The sequence below is a fragment of the Ranitomeya variabilis genome, chromosome 7 (assembly GCF_051348905.1).
Source record: "Ranitomeya variabilis isolate aRanVar5 chromosome 7, aRanVar5.hap1, whole genome shotgun sequence".
In the NCBI taxonomy this organism is placed as follows: domain Eukaryota; kingdom Metazoa; phylum Chordata; class Amphibia; order Anura; family Dendrobatidae; genus Ranitomeya; species Ranitomeya variabilis.
In genome coordinates this window covers 188,723,078-188,747,596 of record NC_135238.1, presented here as the reverse complement: position 1 = coordinate 188,747,596, position 24,519 = coordinate 188,723,078, and the positions used below count along the sequence as shown (strand labels likewise).

General features: G+C 44.7%; 1 pseudogene; it reads left to right on the top strand.

Annotated features, from left to right (window-relative positions):
• Positions 1-1,973: 1,973 nt before the first annotated feature.
• LOC143784357 (FAST kinase domain-containing protein 1, mitochondrial-like) overlaps positions 1,974-24,519 on the top strand; it is a 44,151-nt pseudogene continuing 21,605 nt past the window's right edge.

The window sequence follows — 24,519 nt, the reverse complement described above, 5'->3', positions numbered from 1 at the left end:
GAGACACGAGAGGTGGATGGTAACAATTGCTTTAGTTGTTCGGACCAGCCATAGTGTAAGGCTCGGGTGTTCATGTAAAGCTGCATGAACCAGTTAACTGCCTAAGTATGTAGCAGTACAGACACAGAGGGCTATTAACTGCATAAAGTGTATGAGAACATGATGAGAGGAACCTGATAATGTTTATTTTTATTTATTTTTTTATTTTTTTATTTTTTTTAGGCCACACAGGGATAGTTAGGTTAATGCGTTGAGGCGGTAGGCCAGTCTGAACAAATGCGTTTTTAGGGCACGCTTAAAACTGTGGGGATTGGGGATTAATCGTATTAACCTGGGTAGTGCATTCCAAAGAATTGGCGCAGCACGTGTAAAGTCTTGGAGACGGGAATGGGAGGTTCTGATTATTGAGGATGCTAACCTGAGGTCATTAGCGGAGCGGAGGGCACGGGTAGGGTGGTAGACTGAGACCAGAGAGGAGATGTAGGGTGGTGCTGAGCCATGGAGTGCTTTGTGGATGAGGGTAGTAGTTTTGTACTGGATTCTGGAGTGGATGGGTAGCCAGTGTAATGACTGGCACAAGGTAGAGGCATCGGTGTAATGGTTGGTGAGGCATATGATCCTGGCAGCAGCATTCAGGACAGATTGGAGCGGGGAGAGTTTGGTAAGAGGGAGGCCGATTAGTAGAGATTTACAATAGTCCAGACGAGAATGAATAAGTCAGACAGTAAGAGTTTTTGCAGAGTCGAAAGTAAAAAAAGGGCGAATTCTAGAAATGTTTTTGAGATGCAGATAGGAAGAGCGAGCCAGTGATCGGATGTGGGGGATGAATGAAAGCTCGGAATCAAGGATGACCCCAAGGCAGCGGGCATGTTGCTTTGGAGTAATGGTGGAACCGCACACGGAGATGGCAATGTCAGGCAAAGGTAGGTTAGTAGAGGGAGAGAACACGAGGAGTTCAGTTTTTGACAGGTTCAGTTTCAGATAGAGGGAGGACATGATGTTAGAGAGAGACATCTGTGTGTAATGGAGTGTGCGTTGGACAAATGTAAAAGAGGAGGTTGGACAGAAATGACATCACAAATCTTTTTGAAGCTAGAGGAGGTTCCTGCTTAGTGGCAGTGCAATGCATCATGGAACTTGTAGTATTAGAGCACAATAACTCAGGAGAAAGGAAGTTGTCGATTAACCCCATGAGAGCTAGATCCAGCACTGAAGATGTGCTGCTACAGCATGATAAAAGGTAATATTGCTAAAATAAAGACAGTGGATGTTTTCAGTAGCACATAATTGCAAGATTTATGAAAAAAAAAAAATTATTGTAGTGGACAACTTATTTAAGTCTGAAGTTCCAGCCTGGACTCACCGGACTCAAGTTAGTCTGCAGTTAGCTATTAGTTATTAGCTATTCGATTTTCATGTATGGCAGTTAGCTATTAGTTATTAGTTAGCTATTCGATTTTCATATATGGCAGTTAGCTATTTGTTATTAGTTAGCTATTCGATTTTCATGTATGGTTAATTATACATAGAGTGGATATTGTTTGGGTAAAATTTTGATCAGGACTTTGAGATGTTTATTTTGACTACTTGTGGTCCTGGGTTATTCACGTAAATCGCTTATGCCGCACATAATCAAACGCACTCAATCGTACGTAAATTCAATTTGAAAACAGGTACCCTTGACCACTAGTATTAAAAATGAACATATCAATGTCCTGAATAATATTTACCAAAAAAATTATCAATTCTGTGTAGTTCAGAAGTTATTCACGTAAATCGCTTATGTCGCGCATAATCAAACACACTCAATCATACGTAAGTTCAATTTGAAAACAGGTACTCTAGACCACTAGTACTCAAAATGACCAGCTCAATGTCCTGAACAATATTTGCCAAAAAAATTATCAACTCTATGTGTAGTTCAGAAGTTATTCACGTAAATCGCTTATTTTTGTATGTTAACAGAACCTTGGAAGAGTTTCACCAGTAACTTGCTAGAACTATCATCAAAATGTACTTCATGGCCAGAATGTTGTCAACTACATCCAGTAAGACATTAATTATTCACAGAATCAGCTTACCTTGAACCACAAGTAGTCAAATGAAACAAGTTCAAGTTCTGCACATAATCTGAAATAAAATATCACAACTCTGTATAGTTCAGAAGCGAAAAGGAAAAATCACTTATTTCCATGTGTGAAAATAAACATGGTAAAATGTCGTTAATAATGTATTAGGTGTGTTTTCAAAATGTTTTATACCTTGTCAGTAAACAATGCAATCAGTTTGGGAGTTAGGCCGGAGTCACACACATATAAAAATGCAGTCCGTTTTTGATGGCCGAGATAAGCAGAAAATTTCCTGAACAGTGATCCGTATTCAATGCGAGGATGCAATTTTTTCTCCTACAATTATCCGTGTGCCATCCGTGTGGCATCCGTATGGCGAAATTTTCTCGACGGCTTGCAAAATGGACATAGAATGGTTCCATGGCCTCAAATATTCCTTATAACATTTATACAGTCTATATATACACTGTGTTCCAAATTATTATGCAAATAATATTTCCTCATATTTTCTCTAAATTACCTATCTGAATTGCAGTCATTGTTATTTTCCAGTCATCTACTATTCTAGTATAATTGCAATGTTTTGGAAAAAACTGCCTATGAAAACAGTATCTTTTTAAAAAAAAATAAACACTCAAAATGCATGTTCCAAATTATTATGCACAGCAGAGTTTTCAACCTCTTTTTTTTATTTTGAACAAAAAAAGGTCAATTGTGAAGTTATAAGCATTATCAGCTTATTACAAAATGAAATCAAACAGTTTTCAAGTGAAAACTTTATTCTAGGTGATGTTACATTTGCACATAGGACTCCTTGTTCGAAAAAAGCTTCTGAACTCTCTCGTCCATTGAATTTGTCAGTTTTTGGATGGTTTCTGCTTCATTTGTTTTGCATGTGGACAGAATACCCTCCCAGAGCTGTTGCTTAGATGTGAACTGCCTCCCGCCATCATAGACACTCCTTTTGATGATGCTCCAGAGGTTCTCAATGGGGTTGAGGTCAGGGGAAGATGGTGGCCACACCATAAGTTTGTCCTCTTTTATGCCCATAGCAGCCAGAGATGCAGATGTGTTTTTTGCAGCATGAGATGGTGCATTATCATGCATGAAAATGATCTTGCTGCGGTTCTTCCTCTTGAACCATGGCAGGAAGTGTTGTTTTAGAAACTCCACATAGATTATGGAGTTCATCTTTACCCCTTCAGGGATCATAAAGGGGCCGACAATCTCTCTCCCCATGATTCGAGCCCAAAACATTACTCCACCTCCTTGTTGGCGCCTTAGCCGTGTTTTCATGGGGTGTCCATCAACCAGCCATCCTCCACTCCATCCATCTGGACCATCGAGCGTTGCGCGGCACTCATCGGTGAACAAAACAGTTTGGAAGTCAGTCTTCGTTTGTTTTAAGTTTCTTTTTATTAGTTTTACACAAATAACAGATAGGTAAATGGTAACATGTGGATTTGAGATACATCAGTATGACATATAACCCAATCTCGGGAAGGCTAGTTCAATAATAACATGTAACATTAGTGATGAACATGTAGATAAACATGTGGATAAACATAAGATTACAGTAAGATGCAATCATTAAGAAAGTTCAGATTTGAAGTCTTGTGACTTCCCGAAGGCTAGATCAGAAACCAAAAACAACTCCACATTAATGCGACATTTAACCAATACACACATACTGTAAATAGAAAGAAAGAAGAGGAGAAAGGGGGTAGGTGATAGATTCACTAGAAGGGGAGGGTTCGGCTTATCGTAAAATAGGTGCAAGGGATTTAGAGGGGGGACATCGACACGTTCATTTCTGGATTAGGAAGAGATCCAAACCTCTAAAGAGATTTCTAATTGTTAATGAGAGCCAAATACTCATCACTAGATCTGAAAGATTTCCAGGGGACCTATGTTGTGTGGAATTTCTCTTGTGAGAAAAAAGTGAAAGCAGAAATTTCTTCTATATAGTATAACTGGTCCACTTTGTTGACCCAATCTGAAATGCTCGGGCAGTTTTTAGTCAACCAGTGGACTGGGATAAGAAGCTTAGCTGCTGATAGAAGGAAAGCCAACAGGGATTTATTTTTATATTTCGAGTTGTCCCCCTTCCAGTTTAAAAAAATGAGTGTCAGGGAGGGTGGATGTAGTAATTTGCATATTTTAGTTATATGTTTTAATACTTCTTTCCAAAAAGTTTGTAGTATTTCACAAGACCACCACATATGCAGAAAAGTACCAACGTCTTTAGTACATCTCCAACAGGTTGGTGAAGAATTAGGATACCAAAGATGAGATAGAGTTGGGGTAGTGTACCATCTAGTGACTATTTTATACGAATTTTCCTGTACTCTTATACAACTAGATGGGCCATGCGAATTTTTGTAAATTTGATCTACCTCCCAGTCCTGAAATTCAGTATCAAGGTCTTTTTCCCAGTTATGTATGTAAGCTCTGTGATATATGTGATGCAGTAACCCCTGTAACAGGTAGGGGGCGCTGCATGGTCTCCCCGGAATCTGCACGGAGTTGTATTGAGGCCGTGAGAATTGACCTGCAGTGATGTCAGGATCACGTGACCAGTCCATGTGATCCATTACTGTGGGTGTGGTTACAGGTACATAACGTGACCAGAGTGTGGGTCACATGTTCCTGTGTGGTTCCAGTGTTTGGACCTGAAGGGTCCAAGTGCAAAATCCCTGAGGGAGTTCCTGAGGGCTCGGTGTGTTCCTGTGTTGGAAGCCTGGGAGGAGGCTTCCTGGAAAGCACCTGCTGGCGTGGGAGGTCCTAGTAGGAGGACCGGATCCCGGAGCCGTGCACAGTGGAACTGGGGAAGCTGGAGTCCTTCGGTGAGGTCTGGACTGACTAGTGTGTGCCGGCCAGGCAAGTTGGTGATCCCTGTAAGGCAGCTTACCCGGAGGTGTGGACTGGCGAGGAGTCAGCAGGTGGAGCCGGAGCTCCCGTCAGGTATCGTACAGGCCGTAGTGCTTGTGAAGTCTATGAACTATGTGGTCTCCCTTGGGAACTGGTTAAGGGAGGACCAGCGTGTTAGTGTCCGTGAGGCAAAGCCGTACACTGAAGTGTTAGAAGCTGCAAGTAAATATTACCAGTTGGTGCCTGTTGTGTTTCATGTTATGAACTGTGCGTAACCCGGTTTATGAGGCTTAATAAACCGCATGGACTGCTTTGTTTTATAAACCCGTGCCCGTGTGCTTGAATATCGCGGCCAAGTGAGTGTCCCCCAACACTCTCAGTGAGAGAAACCTTACAATTGGTGGATAATTTTGGCAACAATCCCGCTAGCACACGTGGAGTTAATTGCTGTGGCAGAGCCACGAAGGTGACAAGCGTCTAGCGGTAACTCGGCGGGGTTACGAAAGTGACAAGCGTCTGCTGTGACTCGGCGGGGTCACAAAGGTGACAAGCGGCAGCGGTGGAGCCGTGCAGAGCCGTGTGGAGAGTAGCCGTGGTTGCAGCGAGAGGTTCCACAGCAGGCGGAGCTGTAGTGGCTTGTGGTTGGCAGCACCTGGAGGTGCCGGTTGTGTGTGACTGCAGCGGGAGCTGTGGCGGTACCAGCAGGAGCTGGTGAAAGTGACATAGAGAAAAAAAAAAAAATTCTTTTTGTGCAGACTCTTAAAGGCCAGTACAAGCCCAGAGACATTGGGGTGTACTGTGTGAACTGGGGCCTGAGTGCCGTGGGGGAGTCCACGGGGTGTATCCCAGGGAGGGGAGTATCCCTAATAGTGAGCGGTGGCCCAAACGGGGATGGTTGCCCAAAAGGGGGCGGAGACCCAAAAAGGGGCGGTAACCCGAATAGGGGTAATGGCCCAAAAAGGGGTGGAATCCCGAAGGGGGGCTGAATCTCGAACCGGGGTGGTATCAAAAAGCAGAGCACTTGCCCAGAAAGGGGGCGGAGCCAAAAAAGGGGCGGCAATCAGTGAGGTGTCACGACTGTGTCCTTTTTGGCTGGATGGAAAGTGTGTGCAAGGGTTGATAGACCCGGGGAGAGAAGCGTCTGTGCTGGGAACCCGTCCAGGAGATTCTGTGTCACCTGGCGACACTGAATATCTCCAGGTAGCCACTATCTACATTGTCGCAGCGGAGGTTTCCACATACCATGAGGTGGTTGTAGACCCGATCTTGCTGTATCCTATGGTAATAGGACAAGATTTGGTAGCACTGTGGGAAAAGGCTGAAGTGTTTGTGGATATAATGTGGATGTCAGTTAGTAATGTTGAGAAGGCAGGCCTGACCAGAGGGAAAGGTGCGACTGTCCAACTAACTGACCTGACGTCACCTGAAGTGTGCCACAATACGACTGATAGTGGTCTGCTGGATAAAACACGTGGAGCTGACACCCAGACAGAGAGTGACTTGCAGGGTCATCAGACTGTGGGGTGTGACACAGATTCTGGGGGTGACTGTGACAAATCATGGCCAGTAACAAGCGCATATGCCCTGGTGACAGGTGGAGGACGGGGTCCAGGACCTGTGGTAACGGGTGGAGGACGGGGTCCAGGACTTGTGGTAACAATTAATAACAATAATAATAATAATAATAATTAGTAACAATTCAATACAATTAAATGTCATAAGGACTTCAAAAATGGCGTTATTAGACGTAGGCGCCGCGAGCTAAATTTCCAGCGCTTTGCCTTTTGCTGATTCGTCAGACCGCTCGCGGTCGGTGGCCAGTAGGAATCGCTGGGAGAATTTAGTTGTGATTTTTAAGAGTTTTAGACGTGTGTGAAAGAAATACTGCAAAGTTAGAATGCTTTAATAAATAGAAGTGTTGATACTTTATTATTATAAATGAACAAAATGCAAAGAGAATGAAAAAGAAGGAAATCAAATCAGGATTCGGCATCCTTCGAAATCGCATCAAAGAACGTATTCTTCTGTGTACACTCGCACAAAGTCATGGATGATGTAGGATTATAGCCGGGTGTATAAACCATTATACAAAACGGGGGGGAATGATCATCATTTACATAGGAAGGTTAAAATACAGTCGTTGACTGAAACAGAAACAGCTGTGTAGGAGGCTTAATACTGGGCGAAGAACAGCCGAACTCTATACAAAGGTGAGGTTGTGGAAGACAGTTTCATGTTATAGATCTTTCACCATTAAAGTAGAGAGGAGTGCAGTGGATCCCGGGCGCTGCTGCTACTAAGGTTAATCCTCAGGTATGTGTTGTGAATTCTGTTTGTGGGCTCCCCCGGTGGTGTTTTATGGTAGTGCCACTTATGTGCCTTCTTCTATCCCTGATCACCTGTTGCCACCCATTAGGGAAGTTTCCTATTTAAGGCTGCTTGGCTGTTAGTCCTATGCCGGCCAACAATGTATCAGTAGCATTCTGTTGCATTTTCCTGCCTCAAGTTCCTGTTCAGCTAAGGCTACTTTCACACTAGCGTCGGGCTCGGCCCGTCGCCGTGCGTCGGGCCGAGGTCCCCGACGCTAGCGTTGTCCCCGCCGCACAACGGGGGCAGCGGATGCATTTTTCCCACGCATCCGCTGCCCCATTGTGAGGTGCGGGGAAGTGCGGGGAGGTGGGGGCGGAGTTCCGACTGCGCATGCGCGGTCGGAAAAAGCGGACCGTCGGGAGCAAAAAAACGTTACATGTAACGTTTTTTTCTCCCGACGGTCCGCTACCATACGCCCAAGCGTCGCAAAACGGATTCACCGTTTGGCAATGCGTCGCAAATGCGTCGCAAATGCGTCGCTAATGTTAGTCTATGGCGAAAAAACGTATCCAGCAAAAACTTTTGCTGGATGCGGCGTTTTGCAAAAACGACGCATTTGCGACGTATTGCAGTTAACGCTAGTGTGAAAGTAGCCTTAGTTGATTTTTGTTTCTAGTTAATGCTATTTCTTGTCCAGCGTGCTGCAATGTGACTCTCTGTAGCTGGAAGCTCTTGTGGACTGAAATTGCCACTCCAGTGGCATGAGTTGTCACTGGAGTTTTAAAGTAATTTCAGGATGGTGTTTTTGAGTAGTGTTTTGAAGTTGACCGTGAAGTAACTCTTTCCTATCCTTCTGCTATCTAGAAAGCGGACCTCAATGTGCTAAATCTGCTGTTCATCCTACGTATGTCTTTTCCTCTTAACTCACCGTCAATATCTGTGGGGGGCCGCTATCTCCTTTTGGGGTTCATCTCTGGAGGTAAGGCAGGCCTGTATATTCCTCTAATAGGGGTAGTTAGATCTCCGGCTGGCGCGTGGTGTCTAGGGCATCGTAGGAACACCCCTCGGCTACTTCCAGTGTTGTGTCAGGTTCAGGTCACGGTCAACTTTAGTTTCCATCACCCGAGAGCTAGTCCGTTTTGTTATTTTTATTTCCCTGCCATTGGGGTAATCATGACAGTTTGGCCGGCCAGATGTGTTAAAACTATGCACTAAAGCAGGAAAGGATGAGTAAAGGTTTTTTTTCTCTGTGTTTGAAAGTGCACCTTAGTTGCTCATTTGTGCTCCTTGCTTAAACTGCAGTCTTCAGCCTTTTTTTTTTCCTCTCCTCTTAATCTCTGAATGGCTTTGGTTACACCTGTTTGAATCATGGATCCACAGAGTTTGGTTGCAGGTCTGAATAACCTGGCTACAAAGGTCCAGAACTTACAAGATTTTGTTATACGTGCTCCAATGTCTGAACCTAAGATCCCTATGCCTGAATTTTTTACCGGAGACAGATCCCGTTTTTTGAATTTCAGAGAGAATTGTAAATTGTTTTTGTCTCTGAGATCTCACTCTGCTGGTGATCCTGCACAACAGGTTAAGATTGTTATTTCTCTACTGCGGGGTGACCCACAAAGTTGGGCATTTGCATTGTCGCCAGGGGATCCTGCGTTATTAAATGTAGATGTGTTTTTTCTGGCTTTGGGGTTGCTTTATGAGGAACCTAATTTAGAGATTTTGGCTGAGAAAGCCTTGATGGCTCTTTCCCAAGGGCAAGATGAAGCTGAGATATACTGCCAAAAATTTCGTAAATGGTCGGTGCTTACTAAATGGAATGAGTGCGCTCTAGCAGCTAATTTCAGAGAAGGTCTCTCTGATGCCGTGAAGGATGTCATGGTGGGGTTCCCTGTGCCTACAGGTCTGAATGATGCCATGAAATTGGCTATCCAGATTGATCGGCGTTTACGGGAGCGCAAATCTGTGCACCATTTGGCGGTGTCTTCTGAGCAAAAACCTGTGCACCATATGGCGGTATCTTCTGAGCAAAGACCTGTGCACCATATGGCGGTATCTTCTGAGCAAAAACCTGTGCACCATTTGGCGGTGACCTCTGAAAAGGCACCAGAGCATATGCAATGCGATAGTGTTTTGTCTAGAGGCGAACGACAGAATTACAGGCGCAAAAATGGGTTGTGCTTCTACTGTGGAGATCCAGCTCATGTTATATCAGCATGCTCTAAACGCATAAAAAAGGTTGATAAAAAGGTTGATAAATCTTTTTCTATGGGTACCTTGCAGTCTAAATTTCTTTTGTCCGTGACATTGATTTGTACTTTATCATCTGTTACCGTGGATGCTTATGTGGATTCTGGCGCCGCTCTGAGTCTCATGGATTGGTCCTTTGCCAAGCGTTGTGGGTTTGATTTAGAGCCTCTGGAAGTTTCTATTCCCCTAAAGGGTATTGATTCTACACCTTTGGCTAGCAATAAACCACAATATTGGACACAAGTGACTATGCATCTTACCCCAGACCATCAGGAGATTATTCGTTTCCTTGTGTTATACAATCTACATGACGTTTTAGTACTTGGATTACCATGGTTACAAATTCATAATCCAGTCTTGGACTGGAGATCAATGTCTGTGCTGAGCTGGGGATGTCAGGGGATTCATGGGGATGCACCTTTGGTTCCCATTTCTTCATCTACTCCCTCTGAGATCCCAGCATTTCTGTCAGATTTTTATGATGTTTTTCAGGAGCCTAAAATTGATTCTCTCCCTCCTCACAGAGAGTGTGACTGCGCTATTGAGTTGATTCCCGGTAGTAAATTTCCTAAGGGTCGCTTGTTTAATTTGTCTGTACCTGAACATACTGCTATGCGGGAGTATATCAGAGAATCTTTGGAAAAGGGTCATATTCGCCCCTCTTTGTCTCCACTAGGGGCAGGGTTTTTCTTTATGGGTAAAAAGGATGGTTCATTGAGACCTTGTATCGACTATCGACTTCTGAATAAGATTACAGTTAAATACCAGTACCCGTTACCTTTACTGACTGATCTGTTTGCTCGCATAAAGGGGGCTAAGTGGTTCACTAAGATCGATCTACGTGGTGCGTATAATTTGGTGCGGATTAAGCAGGGGGATGAGTGGAAGACCGAATTTAATACGCCTGAAGGCCATTTTGAGTATTTGGTAATGCCTTTCGGTCTCGCGAATGCCCCTTCCGTTTTTCAGTCCTTTATGCACGATATTTTCCGTGAATATCTGGATAAATTTATGATTGTGTATTTGGATGATATTCTGATTTTTTCGGAGGACTGGGAATCTCATGTTCAACAGGTCAGGAGAGTTTTTCAGGTTTTGCGAGCTAATTCTCTTTTTGTGAAGGGCTCAAAGTGTATTTTTGGGGTTCAGAGAATTTCCTTTCTGGGATATATTTTTTCCCCTTCATCTATGGAGATGGACCCTGTTAAGGTTCAGGCTATTTGTGATTGGATACAACCTACTTCTCTAAAGAGTCTTCAGAAATTCTTGGGATTTGCTAATTTCTATCGCCGATTCATAGCGGGTTTTTCTGCCATTGCTAAACCTTTGACTGATTTGACCAAAAAGGGTGCTGATGTTGCTAATTGGTCCTCTGCGGCTGTGGAGGCCTTTCGGGAGCTTAAGCGCCGCTTTTCTTCTGCTCCTGTGTTGCGCCAGCCTGATGTGTCGCTCCCTTTCCAGGTTGAAGTAGATGCTTCCGAGATCGGAGCAGGTGCAGTTTTGTCGCAGAAAGGTCCTGACTGCTCAGTGATGAGACCATGTGCGTTTTTCTCTCGAAAGTTTTCGCCCGCTGAGCGAAATTATGATGTTGGAAATCGGGAGCTCTTGGCCATGAAGTGGGCATTTGAGGAGTGGCGTCACTGGCTTGAGGGTGCTAGACACCAGGTGGTGGTCTTGACTGACCACAAGAATCTAATTTATCTTGAGTCAGCCAGGCGTCTGAATCCTAGACAGGCGCGCTGGTCGTTGTTTTTCTCCCGATTTAACTTTGTGATTTCATATCTGCCTGGCTCTAAGAATGTGAGGGCGGATGCCCTCTCTAGGAGTTTTGAGCCTGACTCGCCTGGTGATTCCGAACCTACTGGCATCCTGAAGGATGGGGTGATATTGTCAGCTGTCTCCCCAGACCTGCGGCGCTCTTTGCAGGAGTTTCAGGTGGATAGGCCTGATCGTTGTCCGCCTGGTAGACTGTTTGTCCCTGATGACTGGACCAGTAGAGTTATCTCGGAGGTTCATTCTTCCGCGTTGGCAGGTCATCCTGGAATTTTTGGCACCAGGGATTTGGTGTCTAGGTCCTTCTGGTGGCCTTCCTTGTCTCGAGATGTGCGTATTTTTGTGCAGTCTTGTGATGTTTGTGCTCGGGCCAAGCCCTGCTGTTCTCGGGCCAGTGGGTTGTTGTTGCCCTTGCCTATTCCTAAGAGGCCTTGGACGCACATCTCTATGGACTTTATTTCTGACCTTCCTGTTTCTCGTAGGATGTCTGTCATTTGGGTGGTGTGTGACCGTTTTTCCAAGATGGTTCATTTGGTACCTTTGCCCAAATTGCCCTCCTCCTCTGAGCTGGTCCCTCTATTTTTTCAGAATGTGGTGCGTTTGCATGGTATTCCTGAGAATATAGTGTCTGACAGGGGTACTCAGTTTGTGTCTAGATTTTGGCGGGCGTTCTGTGCCAGGATGGGCATCGACTTGTCTTTTTCGTCTGCATTCCATCCTCAGACTAATGGCCAGACTGAGCGTACTAATCAGACTTTGGAGACTTACTTGAGGTGTTTTGTGTCCGCTGATCAGGATGATTGGCTTGATTTTTTGCCATTGGCAGAGTTTGCCCTCAACAATCGGGCCAGTTCTGCCACTTTGGTTTCTCCATTTTTTTGTAATTCAGGGTTTCACCCTCGTTTTTCATCCGGTCAATTGGAGTCTTCGGATTGTCCTGGAGTAGATGCTGTGGTTGATAGAATGCATCAGATTTGGGGACAGGTTGTGGACAATCTGAAGTTGTCCCAGGAGAAGACTCAACAGTTCACTAATCGTCATCGGCGTGTTGGTCCTCGTCTTTGTGTTGGGGACCTGGTTTGGCTGTCTTCTCGATTTGTTCCTATGAAGGTCTCGTCTCCTAAGTTTAAGCCTCGGTTTATCGGCCCTTATAGGATTCTGGAGGTTCTCAATCCTGTGTCCTTTCGTTTGGACCTCCCAGCATCTTTTACTATTCATAATGTTTTTCATCGGTCATTATTGCGGAGGTATGAGGTACCGGTTGTTCCTTCTGCTGATCCTCCTGCTCCTGTGCTGGTTGAGGGTGAATTGGAGTATGTGGTGGAAAAGATCTTGGACTCCCGTGTTTCCAGACGGAAACTTCAGTATCTGGTTAAGTGGAAAGGCTATGGTCAGGAGGATAATTCTTGGGTGACAGCATCTGATGTTCATGCTCCTGATTTGGTTCGTGCATTTCATAGTGCTCATCCAGATCGCCCTGGTGGTTCTGGTGAGGGTTCGGTGCCCCCTCCTTAAGGGGGGGGGTACTGTTGTGAATTCTGTTTGTGGGCTCCCCCGGTGGTGTTTTATGATAGTGCCACTTATGTGCCTTCTTCTATCCCTGATCACCTGTTGCCACCCATTAGGGGAGTTTCCTATTTAAGGCTGCTTGGCTGTTAGTCCTATGCCGGCCAACAATGTATCAGTAGCATTCTGTTACATTTTCCTGCCTCAAGTTCCTGTTCAGCTAAGTTGATTTTTGTTTCTAGTTAATGCTATTTCTTGTCCAGTGTGCTGCAATGTGACTCTCTGTAGCTGGAAGCTCTTGCGGACTGAAATTGCCACTCCAGTGGCATGAGTTGTCACTGGAGTTTTAAAGTAATTTCAGGATGGTGTTTTTGAGTAGTGTTTTGAAGTTGACCGTGAAGTAACTCTTTCCTATCCTTCTGCTATCTAGAAAGCGGACCTCACTGTGCTAAATCTGCTGTTCATCCTACGTATGTCTTTTCCTCTTAACTCACCGTCAATATCTGTGGGGGGCCGCTATCTCCTTTTGGGGTTCATCTCTGGAGGTAAGGCAGGCCTGTATATTCCTCTAATAGGGGTAGTTAGATCTCCGGCTGGCGCGTGGTGTCTAGGGCATCGTAGGAACACCCCTCGGCTACTTCCAGTGTTGTGTCAGGTTCAGGTCACAGTCAACTTTAGTTTCCATCACCCGAGAGCTAGTCCGTTTTTTGTTATTTTTACTTCCCTGCCATTGGGGTAATCATGACAGGTATGCTTAAGGGAGGAGTAGGTTCTACGCAAACATTTTTATTTATCCTCTGTTCCGGGATCCACCTCACTGATCTTTCCTTTCCTTGTTGTGTCCTCTTTCCATTTGGTCTGCATACGGCGGATATTGGATAATATCTAACTCTTTACATAGTTGTGCCGCACACAACCTGTTTAGATGAGCGACCAACCCTCTGACTTGCCCTGACTAGTGATGAGCGAATATACTGGTTACTCGAGATTTCTCGAGCACGCTCAGGGGTCCTCTGAGTATTTTTTAGTGCTCAGAGATTTAGTTTTTCGTGCCGCAGCTGAATGATTTACATCTCTTAACCAGCTTGATTACATGTGGGGATTCCCTAGCAACCAGGCAACCCCCACATGTACTTATGCTGGCTAACAGATGTAAATCATTCAGCTGAGGTGAGGAAAACTAAATCTCCGAGCACTAAAAAATACTCGGAGGACCCCCGAGCATGCTCGGGAAATCTCGAGTAACGAGTATATTCGCTCATCACTAGCCCTGACCTGTTGCCCACAGTGTTACACAGGGAGCACCTCTTGTATTTTCTCTCTTCAGGTCTTTCACCATAGGCAGACCGAGCCATGGTCTTCAGCTGAGGACCATAGTTGGATGTGAGACTAGTCTGACTCTTCTTGGTATTTTGCAGCACTGCATCAGGTGATTCGCAGTCGTGGGACCCGTCAATCACCTGCTGTGGCACTTGGACTTTCTGGACTTGGTTTCTCTATTGCTATGGTCCACGGCCGGATCTTTAAAGTATATTATCTCTGAAAAAAATATCACTGGCTGTAATCAGGCAGCCAGGCTCTGATTAATGCTGCCTATTGTTTGGGCAGCATAAATCAAGCAACAGGTTTCTTTTAATGGTAACCCGAAGAAAGCCAGCAAGGATTACTATAAATAAAATGGCTCAGTGCTTTCCTAGCATTCTGTAGGGGTCCCAGTGACTTCACCTCCAGGCAATCGGCATAGGTGACATATCCTAGTTATATACCACCACTGTATAAGGCGGGCTGATTATGATACTAAAGATCACTCTCCTTCTTACTGGGCAGAAGTGTAAGTTTAAGGCTTTAAACATTCCAAAGATATTGCATTATTCCTTCCCATAGCATGCTGGTCTTTGGGGTTCTAGGATCCCTGGCGATCCTGAGGATGGGGCTCTTGATAAAGGGAACGAGGCTTGGCATAGTCCAATCTCGAAATGAGCGGTAGGTGCACATGCTCAACCTCCGCACCATTCATTGTGTATGGGACTGCTGGAAATAGCTGAGTGCTAAGCTTGGTTTATAAGCTCCAGTGTTCTTTTTTGGAGATTTTTTTGGGGTATGAGAAGTTGGGACTCCAGCAGCCAGTAAGTCAACCCTTATCTTTAGAAGAGGGGATGATTTACTAAACTAGAAATCACCCTTTAAACTCACCATGTAATTACATGGATGAAATGGGTCTGACACGTTCTCCACCCGATCATTCAAAGGGAGGGTAGGGTGCGATCTTCTTTGATGTCCTTATGCCTCAATAGGTTTGTTTTTATCACCAGATGCTAAAAAATGCTCTGGACAAATAACTTTAAGCTTCATATTCTAATATACAGGGGTGCATATGCTGGCATAAATGTCTATTCATATTATTATTTTTATACTATGTGGATAGGTAGATGCTGTCCTGCCGGTTGCATGGCCAGAAGGGTCACCAGACCTTACCCAGATTGACTTGATTTTTATTTGGGAAGTTATAAAAAATGAGGTTTGTTTAAGAAAATCATGCACAATTGATAACATTCAACTATTATTTAAACTGTACACCGACTTCTGCACCCCCTGTATACCAATACCATATAATAAGTATGTTAAAATGCTGATTGTATAATCTGTATGTGGAAAGAACACAGCCTTACATATAAGTTGTGGGTCCACTATTATTATTATTCCTTTTTTATCTCTTCCTTTACAGATGGCTTTAATCAAAGTGTCTTATCATATCTTGAAGTAACAAGATCTTCTCCGGAGAGAGGAATATCCACTTTCTAAGAAGATGTTGGAAGAAAAGACATAGAATATTTTTATTTCTCTAAGGTCCTAAGCCTTTCGTACAGTCCAGACATGTTCTGCTGGAGGAGGGCTTTGCCTCTTTCTCTGCGCTTCTTTCAGATGCGTAGTATCAGTTCGGATCCGCTCCTGGATCAGTTGATGACTAGCACAAACCAATTCCAGATTTTTCAACTCATTGGCATCCATAAGTCTAAGCTTACAGTACATCATGTGGGTTGCGCCATCAATACATTATGGGAGCTTCAGAAGGGGAAGCCGAGTGCAAACGCAAATCATGAAACCGTCCGAAATCACCCGGAATTTATTGCTCTTCGGATCCTGGCAGAAAATAAAATTGACTTTATGAGCGACACCACCCTGGTGAATACGCTGTATGCCGTTATAAGGTACGAGCCACTTGCTCCATTGCTCGGTCCTTATGTTGCATCTCGTTTACCATTGTTGTATTCTGTATTTCAAGGTTTAATGTGGAAGCGCACGACTCTTTGGTGCAGCAGCTGCTAATGGAAGGCTGGAGAAGACTGGAAAAGTAAGGCTGGTGGAATGTTTGATTACCAATCCCAGCAGCCATTTTGCCATTTAGTTGCCCAGCATTAGCTCTTTGGCTCTTGAGGTTCGTCATGCTGTGTGTTGCCCAAAGGTTTTCCGCATTGTATCCCTCTTCTCCCACTAGTATACACGTCATAGCATTTCATTGTAGCATCGTAAACATGAGACAAGATGCACAGCCAGGACAGTGGAGTCCTGCACTTTTGCAACTGCGGACTGGAAAAACGAAACCTAAAAAGTTAGATCAATAAATTACTTTTTTATAAAGAAATCTTTTGGATTTTATCCTATATAACTGTATGGCGCATTGTTTGTTATTTTGTATTTATATGATTGATTGTATGTTTTTACCTCTTTCAGGTTTGAACCGGAGACGTTGTCGAAATTCTCAGTTTGTTTGGAAAAACTAGATCTGGGCAGCAGTCCGTTAATGGGAAAGGTAGCCAATGCCCTGAACACGGGCCTGGAGAACATACAAAATATTAGGTAAGCGGTCACCAGTATCTAAGACTACTGGAAGTGATTTAAAGGGATCCTGTCAGGTCACAGTGGCTCTCTCAGAGCTGAAATAATTGTCTTCACAGTCCTTATGTTTCCAAAGGTAATTTATTCCTATTTACTTATATCTACTACTTCCCTATTGTAGTATAACCTGATATGTTTGGTGATGGGTCGACTCCAAAGGGGAAAACTCCTCCTCAGGATGTGAGTTATCTCTGACCAGAGGTGTTGTTTTCATAGAACTATCCGGATAGTGAATGAGGGCAATACAAATGTGGAGGATATGCATAACTTTATGCTACAGGAAGGGCATGATTTTATTGCTGGATTATGGCAAGTAAATCATCATGTCAGCAGTTTGCGAGTCCTGAGTGACCTGACAGGTTTCCTTTAAGAAGCTAACGAGGAGTGGTCCCCATTGACCCCTTAAAGTGGACGCATCACTGTCAAACATATCAAGTTATTTTACAGCGGAGAGATAGCACATATAACTAAATATACAATAAATTACCTTTGGAAGCAATAGGACTGTTAAACAGTCATTTTAGTTCCGCCAAAGTCGTGGTAAATACAGCTCATGGGAGCAGCCATCTTGGCTCCGTCAGCTCTGCCTCTGGTGTTCTAATAGGACACGCCCCCAAATTCCAGCCTTGTTGTTATTTTTCTACTGAATCTTGCATATGTATATTTGTTTTAATTTCTTTTTCACCCATGGATTTCTATAGGCAGAGACTGGTGCAACTATCCTTCAATGTCATCACCCCACACACTAAATAAAAAAAAAAAAATAACAAAAATAAAACATCATTTTTTAAATGTAAGGGTATGTATCCACGTTCAGGAAACGCTGCGTTTTTGACGCAGCGCTGAGCCGCAGCATCAAAAACGCAGCGTCCAGATGTTCCAGCATAGTGGAGGGGATTTAATGAAATCCCGTCTCCACTGTGCATTAAAAAACGCATGCGTTTTTCCTGCGAAAACGCACATGCGGAGCGTTTTTTCAGAACGCAGCATGTTGCTACTATGAGCAAAACACGCAGGAACACCGCAGGTGACCTGCCAGTGACCTCAGGTGCATTTTTGGTCAGGATTTTACCTGCATAAAATCCTGACCAAAGCCTGAAGCAAACCTGACCGTGGACACATACCCTAAGACTTCCATTTACTGTCTGATGTTAAAAATATTACTAATAAATGCGTAAGGCAAAATAGTACTTGTCTACAAAAATAAGACCATATTGACCTGTGGTGACACGCGAATGAAAACAATGAAAAAAAAATTCTAGAATGCTGAAAAGGGAAAAAAATTAACGTGCTTAACTGTTTTTTGTTTTTTTTTTAAAAAGCCAAATCTGGAAATGCTGTAAAATAACAAAATAAGTATAACTTCCCTGCTGAAGCCAATGCCGATCCCGCGTTACCTCTCTGCTGATACTTAGAGCAGGGAGATTAATTTGATTAACTTGCTATTTGGGCTCGTGCATAAGACGTATTTTCTCAGATGAGTGCTATGTGTAGTTTTCACTTGTAGCGCTCGTAACTATGATATTCAATAGGGCTGTGCACATGTCCAAAATTTATTTAATCTTTTTATCGGACTCTGCGGGAAAAAATGTGGGTTATGTCTGATTTTGACCCATCTGAGTGCAGTATGATGGAGGGGCAGAGACTCTGATTCCAGCGATGTGTCACTTACTGGGCTGCTTGCTGTAGTTTTGATAAAGTTCCTGTTTTACTCTTCGCCACGACAGCACCCCACTGGAGAGAGGGATCCGCCCCGCAGGAACAGGAAACCTATTGAGAAATAAAAGAGGGCGGTCCGCCTCTCCTCCTCAGTTTAGGTTTCCTGTTCCTGCAGGAACGACAGGATTTCTATGAAGAAAAAATACCTGGGCATGCACGCCGCCTGTGCGGTGTCTTTTAAGAACGGCAGGGGCTGCAGTCCAGAGGCAGCGTCGGGGGAGATCCGTTTGACGGCTCCCTCCTCGCCTGACAGAAGCCCGGATGATGACCTGGTCCGGGTAAGGCCGCCGGGCATCGTTTCCGAAGCAGGTGGCAATAGCAGGCGCCGGAATCCTCGCTGAGCAGGTGAGGACAGCGTTCCGGAAGTGAGTCCGGGGCTCGGACTGCGCACGCGCCGACCACCACCAAGGATTACCCGGAAGTATAGTTTGAACTTCCGGAGTATCCAAGCTGCGGCCGGCGGCGGGGGGGAAGGTGCGGTCCTTGCGCATGCGCAAGATGGAGGACGCTTAGGCGCCATATTTAAATCAAATGAGCGCTACTATCTGGCGATGTAAGATGTCATCCCCAGGTGCCATGGACCCTGAAACAGGAGACCAAGTACCCCCTGCCAAAGAGCGTCCCAGCAAAGGATCTTCAGACACCGGTCATAAGAGCGGTTCGGTGATCAGATCCAGGACAGGATCTCGGGCTTCTGATCCGGTATTATCAGCTTCACTGGGTGAGTGTGAGTGACTCTACCTATTAAGCTAATGCTATTTCCCCTCTCTCTCTCTCTCTCTCTCCCTCCTCCTTCTCTCATCAGCGCACGGGTCAGGGTAAAAAACGTGAAAAAACAAAACATAAAGAATGTGCTCTATGTAGCCAGCCCCTACCCGACTCATACCCCAAAAAACTTTGTCAAGGCTGTATATCTGAAACCACACAAGGAGCGGCAATGTCCATTACGGACTTGCGTACCATTATCAGGGAAGAATTAAGAGCCATATCCCAAGATAAACCGCATAAAGCCAAACCCAAAATACCGACACCCTCGTCAAATTCAGACAGTGACCAGGTTGTGTGTTCAGACGCCTCCCTGTCGTCATCATCATCATCATCATCATCTTCATCGTCTGAAATTGAGGGACGTCCTTGCTTCCCGGTGGAAAGTGTGGACAATTTAGTGAAATCAATACGAGACACTATGGGGTGTGAAGAGACAAAAGGAGCACAAACCACGCAAGATATAATGTTTGCGGGTTTGGCAGAGAGAAAAAGGAGATGCTTTCCGGTCATACCGGCAGTGAAAGCGTTAATAAAAAGGGAGTGGGAAAAGCAAGATCAGAGAAGCTTTTTACCCTCATCGTCAAAACGAAAATACCCGTTTAGTGACGACGAGCTTCTCACATGGACAAAAGTCCCTAAAGTTGATGCTGCTGTAGCCTCTACCTCGAAGCAGTCAACTCTGCCTGTAGAAGATGCGGGACTGCTCTCGGATCCTCTAGATCGCAAAGCCGAGTCCTCCCTAAAAAGATCCTGGGAGGCAACTACGGGAATATTTAAGCCAGCAGTAGCAAGCACTTGCACAGCCAGATCAATGCTCATATGGATAGATCAATTGGACCAACAAATTGAGAATAAAACCCCAAGAGAGAAATTACGGGCAGCCATCCCCTTAATACGGGGTGCAGCAGCCTTTATGGCGGACGCATCCGCGGACTCCCTTCGGTTAGCAGCAAGGTCTGCAGGTCTGGTAAACAACGCAAGGCGTGCACTATGGATGAAAAGCTGGAAGGGTGATGCGCAGTCAAAATCTAAAATATGCGCCATCCCATGTGAGGGTGAGTTCCTCTTTGGCAAAACTCTAGATGACATACTAAAGAAGGCGAAAGACAGGAAAAAAGCTTTTCCTGACTCTTCCATTCCTTTTTATAGGAGAGCCTTCAAAAGGAGACCGTTTGGCAAAAGAAAGCAAACGGATAGGTCTACAACATGGACCGCTAAAGATGAAAAGCAGAGAGGTACCATGTTCAGAAGACCCAACCCCTCAAAAGATAACAAATACTGAGGATATACCAGTTGGGGGTAGATTGAAGTTTTTCGCCACTCAATGGGAAAAGATAACATCTAGCTCGTGGGTTTTAAATACCATCCGAGATGGAATTAAATTAAAATTCTCTCGTGTCCCCCACGAGTCTTATATTATAACATCTTTCAGCTCGCCTATACAGCAACAGGCGTTAGAGCTTGAAATTCAAACCCTATTATCAAAACGGGTCCTAGTCCAAGTTCCGGTGGGACAGGAGGGTAGGGGGTTCTACTCTCCCCTATTCTTAATTTCTAAACCCGACGGTTCTTTCAGGACAATCATTAACCTTAAAAAACTCAACTTATTTATCGAAAATTATACCTTTAAAATGGAGTCCATTAGATCCACCATAAAGCTCCTCTTCCCAAATTGTATGATGGGGGGCATTGATCTAAAAGATGCATATTATCATCTCCCTATTCATAACAGATACCAGAAATTCCTCAGGGTGGCGGTAAAAATCAACAACGAGGTTCACCATTTTCAATATGTGGCCCTGCCCTTCGGCCTCTCAACAGCACCGAGGATCTTCACCAAGATAATGCTAGAGGTGATGGCCTACCTTCGCCAGAAGGAAACCTTGATTGTGCCCTATCTGGATGATTTTCTGGTAATAGGAAATTCAGCTACTCAATGTACTGACCGTTTAGCTCACACAATTTCCTCTCTACAGGGCCTGGGCTGGATAATCAATACCGACAAATCCAGACTCACTCCACTTTCCCGTCAAGCGTTCTTGGGGTTCCATTTAGACTCTATATCTCAAAAGTATCTTCTGCCACAGGTAAAAATTTCACTGATCAGACACAAAGTCCTAGCCGCAATAAACAATCCACGTATATCCCTAAGACAGGCTATGTCATTATTAGGGTCTCTAATCTCTTGTATACCTGCAGTAAGATGGGCTCAACACCACACTAGAACACTGCAACATCAAGTTTTACAAGAGGATAAACGGTTATTGGGTCATCTAAATGCAAAAATAACCTTATCTCAGGAGGTTTTAACTTCCTTAGAGTGGTGGCTAGACTCAGACCATTTGATGAGTGGGGTTCCATGGGTAATAACGCCATCTCATACCATAACCACTGACGCCAGTCCTCATGGATGGGGCGCTCATATGGGGAATGATTATTGCCAGGGATCATGGAGCATAGAGGAAAGCTGCAGCTCCTCTAACTTCAAAGAACTAAATGCTGTAAAGTACGCCTTATACCATTTCCTCCCACAGCTTCGGGGGAAAAACGTCAGAGTCCTGTCCGACAACACCACCACCGTGGCGTATCTAAACCGTCAAGGAGGTACGCGATCAGAGACTCTGATGTCTTCTGCTACGGAAATTTTAAATCTAGCAGAAAATCATCTAGCATCCCTTACTGCGTTGCACATAAGAGGAGCAAGCAATCAGCAGGCGGACTTTCTAAGCCGACACACCCTAAAACAAGGGGAGTGGTGTCTAAACCAACAAATTTTCCTGGACATAGTATCTCTTTGGGGCCGTCCTCAGATAGATCTCTTCGCCACAAGAAGAAACAGAAAAGTTCAGAGATTCGCCTCCCTATCACCAGCGGATCATCCGGACATTCTGGACGCTCTCCAAGCCCCTTGGCAGTTCAGTCTGGCGTACGCGTTTCCTCCGATCATATTGCTACCTCAAGTCATACGCAAAATCAGGGAGGAAGGGGCGAGAGTTGTACTGATAGCTCCATTCTGGCCCAAGAGACCATGGTTCTCATGGCTACAGACTATGTCGATCTCAGATCCTTGGGTCCTCCCCTCAACGCCCAATCTTCTCTTCCAAGGTCCGTTTTTCCACCCTCAGGTGGACAATCTTCACCTGACGGCCTGGAACTTGAGAGGCAGATGCTAAGGTCAAGAGGGTTCTCGGGGGGTTTGGTTGATACACTTCTCCATAGTAGGAAACCCTCCACCACAAAAATCTATACGAGAGTATGGAAAAAATTCCTGCAATTCCATACATCTACCAATACATCAGAAATTCCTATATACTCTATCTTGGAATTTCTTCAAAAAGGGAGAGAACTGGGTCTAACTGTAAACACCTTAAAGGTTCATGTTTCAGCACTAGGAGCCCTCTATGGCCATAACATCGCGGGGGATAGATGGGTATCCAGATTTATTACGGCCTGCGAAAGAATGAATCCAGTTAACATACCTAGGATTCCACCCTGGGATTTAAATTTAGTCTTACAAGCCCTAACAGACTCTCCATTCGAGCCAATAGACTCAATATCAATTAAATGTCTATCACTAAAGACGGCCCTCTTGGTAGCACTGACTTCAGCTAGGAGAATCAGTGACATCCAAGCACTCTCCATAGATCCACCTTTTTTGTTAACCTTTCAGGATAAACTAATTCTTAAACCAGACCCTTCCTATCTACCCAAAGTAGCGAAAAAATTCCACAGGTCACAAGAAATAATCTTGCCCACTTTCTTCAGTAATCCATCCACTCCTGAAGAACAAAAATATCACACTCTAGACGTTAAAAGAGTAGTGTTAAAATACATTGAAAAGACCAGCAGCTGGCGACAGAGTAGGGCTCTGTTTATTTCCTTCCAGGGTGTCAAGAAGGGTCATGGAGTAACAAAAAGCACCTTATCCCGGTGGATCAGAGAATCTATCAGACTGGCTTACTCCGCGAGGAAAGAAATCCCTCCGGAAGGCATAACGGCACACTCCACCAGAGCGATGGCATCCTCCTGGGCAGAGAGGGGAGACGTCCCGATTGAAACTATATGTAAGGCGGCAACGTGGTCAAATCCTTCTACATTCTATAACCACTATAGGCTAGACCTATCGTCAACTTCTGACCTAGACTTTGGCAGGACTGTCCTCAGCACGGTGGTCCCCTCCCTAGGTGATGGTCTCTGAAAGATCTCCAGTGGGGTGCTGTCGTGGCGAAGAGTAAAAAGCCGGATTACTCACCGGTAATGCTCTTTTAGTGAGTCCACGACAGCACCCTCTTACATCCCGCCCTAGATCAATATAATACTGATTGAGTAAATTCCTTTTAATCATAAGCAAATAAGTTTAAAGAATGAAATAAATGATATTTGCCTAATACTGGCGGTCCTCCGGGTACTCTGAAATCAAAACTGAGGAGGAGAGGCGGACCGCCCTCTTTTATTTCTCAATAGGTTTCCTGTTCCTGCGGGGCGGATCCCTCTCTCCAGTGGGGTGCTGTCGTGGACTCACTAAAAGAGCATTACCGGTGAGTAATCCGGCTTTTTCTCTGCTGCAGATCTTGCAGTGCTCTAAATACTGAGCTCTGTATAACCTGGCCCACACCTCTGATTGGCTGCTTTCTGCGTAGGGTGTCAGGATAAGCTCACTGATGGACTCTCAGTTAACTCATTTTGCAAGCCACTCTCTATATCACACACTTCATATGTGCTATAGATCACATTCATGATCCTTTTTAATCCTTTTCCAGATACCTGTCCAGTCTTATGATGAAGACATTCCCGGTCACCTCTAAGCGGTTGCAGCACCGACTGATCAGCAAGGCAGAATCCTTAATGGAGGGGGATAACTACATAGATGTGCACAGCGTGCGCCGGGTCGTCCAGTTTCTGTGCCTTATGAAGTATGACTACCAGCCCCTCTTGGATAAATGCAATCAGATTTTTGTGCGGGACAAGAATAAAATGAGCACGGACACCATGTGCATCGTCAGCGGCCTCTACCGGCAAATGGCTTTCAAGCAGTACGAGTTTCAGGTGATGGCAAAATTGTCTCTGCTCGAAATATCAAACCTATGGAATAATGCGGATCATTTCGGAAAAATATTTTGTGCCTTATTTCCGATGGCTTCTCAAGAGATAAGAAATAGGTGAGTGGGCCCCTTAAAGGGATGTGATGTATCGGCCCCTTAAAGGGATACTACGTATCAGCCCTGAACCAACAGAAAAAATCCCATAATGCAATGATAATACTCAAATAGAACTCGTATTCCCTAATTAGAGGAAGCTCCTGATTATTTTGTAGTCTAATCTAGGAATTCAGTACTGGAAACAAGTGCCAAATGTT